We start from the raw sequence: 2318 nt of genomic DNA, 5'->3' as shown, positions 1-2318 counted from the left end.
GGGGAGACATTTAATTATCTCCCTGCAGGGCAGGGGTGGGGGCTGAGTCTGGCTGGGGCTCAGGAGGAGCGGGCAGCCCCTTCCCAGCCTGGGCCAGGGACGGGCAAGGGTCCCCTGCCTCCCAAGCACTCCCCACCCTGGCCCAGCATCCACCAGAACACCCCCGTTCGCAGGAGCCCCTTAAATCAGGCAACGTGCACTCTTCACCGTAACCCAAGGCACTTGCTGGAGTCCTACCCCACCGCTGTCGGGGTTTCTCAGGAGGCGTGTGGTAAGGAATTCGGGGTCTTGCCATTTTCATAGATGCCGCCCCCGTCTCCTCCCCCAGTTTCTGGGTAACTTGTTTCATCATTTGATGCGGTGCCTCCAGACCCCGGAAGGCAGGTTTTCTGTTCCAGACGCCTCTGACAAACGCCAGCACGGACCTTGAACTCTGCATGGCCCGAACATCTGGTGCGAAGCCGCTTGCCCAAGGAAATGTGTTTTCCTTCTCATTCTTTCCTTAAAAAACACCGCCACCAGAACCAGTCCATCTGGNTGGGCATAGCTCCCACCTCTGCCACCAAGGAGTGGCATGGCCACCAGCCACTTGCTTCTACCCCCTGGGCCTCCGTTTCCTTATCTGTAAAACCGAGAATAATTAATTCTCTTATTTATTCACATTAATTTGTTCTTACACACACACACACACACACACCCCGTCTTGCACTCACAATTCTATATTTTCCAAACGGCACTCACTGAGTGCTCCCAACGTTGTGAGAACAAAGAGGACCCCAATCCGGCTGTGAACTTCAGCCCTTTAATTAGCACCCTCCTCCCCCACCCCCTTAACTGCACATGATTCGGCACCTGTTTTCCCATCCGCGCAGTGAGGGGGCAGTTGGACTTGATGATGCCTGTTTTCCTTTTAACCTGGAGAGTCTGCGATTCCAAGAAACGTTTCTTGCTTTCTTTCTCTCTCAGAAATTAACGAGTCCCAAGAAGTGTGTTAGAATCACCCAAGTCCAAGGAAAGGATGTTAGGCACCAGATCCAGGATCCGGGAGATTCGCTGGGACCGTGGGCCAGCGGTCAGGAAAGGAGGGAGAGCCTGGTTTGCAAGGCAGGACACGGGACCGCAGAGAACCTGATGCGGGACTCGGGGACTCTCAAAAGGAAAGAAGGGAGGGGAGCCGCGCCCCCCCCCCAGGGACACATGTCTTGCCCCTTCTGAAGTGCGCCCCCCCCTCCCGTCTTTGCTCACGGTGCTCCTGGTGCTAGCACGGTCCTTTCTGCTCCCGGGGGGGCTCCTCCTCACTCTCCAAGACCTAGCTGAGCTCTCATTTCCCACAGCCCAGGGGTGGCACGCTGTCACTGGAGAGAAATATTTTAGGCTCTGAGGACCATGTGACCTCCTCCACAACCACTCACCCCCGCCCTCGTAGCGGAGGACAGCCAGAGTCGATCTGAGAAATGGGCGTGGCTCTGTCCCACTGAGACTTGATTTGAATTTCAGATAACTTTTCATGTGTCACAAAATGGTATTCTTCCTCTGATTATTTTTTAACCCTTTACAAATGTAAAAATCATTCGTAACCCACGCGTGTAGTGGCTGTATCTGGGAGTTTGTTGAGAACGCCCAATGTCGGGGGCTCGGGCAGACGTGCTGATTCAAAGTCTGCATTTTAGGGGCGCCTGGGGGGCTCAGTCGGTTAAGCGTCCGCCTTCGGCCCAGGTCATGATCTCACGGTTTGTAGGTTCAAGCCCCGCGTCGGGCTCTGTGCTGACAGCTCAGAGCCTGGAGCCTGTCTTCAGATTCTGTGTCTCCCTCTCTCTCTCTGACCCTCCTCTGCTCACGCTGTCTCTCTCTCTCTCAAAAATAAATAAAACATTAAAAAAAATTTAAACAACAACAAAGTCTCCATTTTAGCAAGATCCCCAGCTGACTCGTGTGCCCTTGAAAGTTTTTTAAACATTCTGATGCCAGGTGTCACCCTAGGATTCTAATGTAAGGCGTGTGGGTGCGGTCTGGGCTCAGGTGGCTCTAAGATGCCCTGGAAAGATTCCCCATGGTGGGGGGAGGGCTCCCACAGCCCCCCTGGCCACTCCTCTACTACATGCCTGCCACTCTCTGAATTCCTCCGACACCAGGACGCCGTCTAATCCGAATTCATGACGGATCTCAGACAAATCACTCACCCTCTCCAGACACAGTGTCCTGCTCCCAGTAGATGAGCTGGGCTCCAAGATGCTTTTGCAGCTATGAAGATGCTCTCCCCTGACCCCCTGATCAAGGGAAGGCACCTCCTCATCCAGGGTCCTCCTGCCCCCCCCCCC

This window comes from Crocuta crocuta, unplaced genomic scaffold, assembly GCF_008692635.1.
Source record: "Crocuta crocuta isolate KB4526 unplaced genomic scaffold, BGI_CrCroc_1.0 scaffold129, whole genome shotgun sequence".
NCBI classification, from domain to species: domain Eukaryota; kingdom Metazoa; phylum Chordata; class Mammalia; order Carnivora; family Hyaenidae; genus Crocuta; species Crocuta crocuta.
This window is presented reverse-complemented; position numbering follows the sequence as displayed.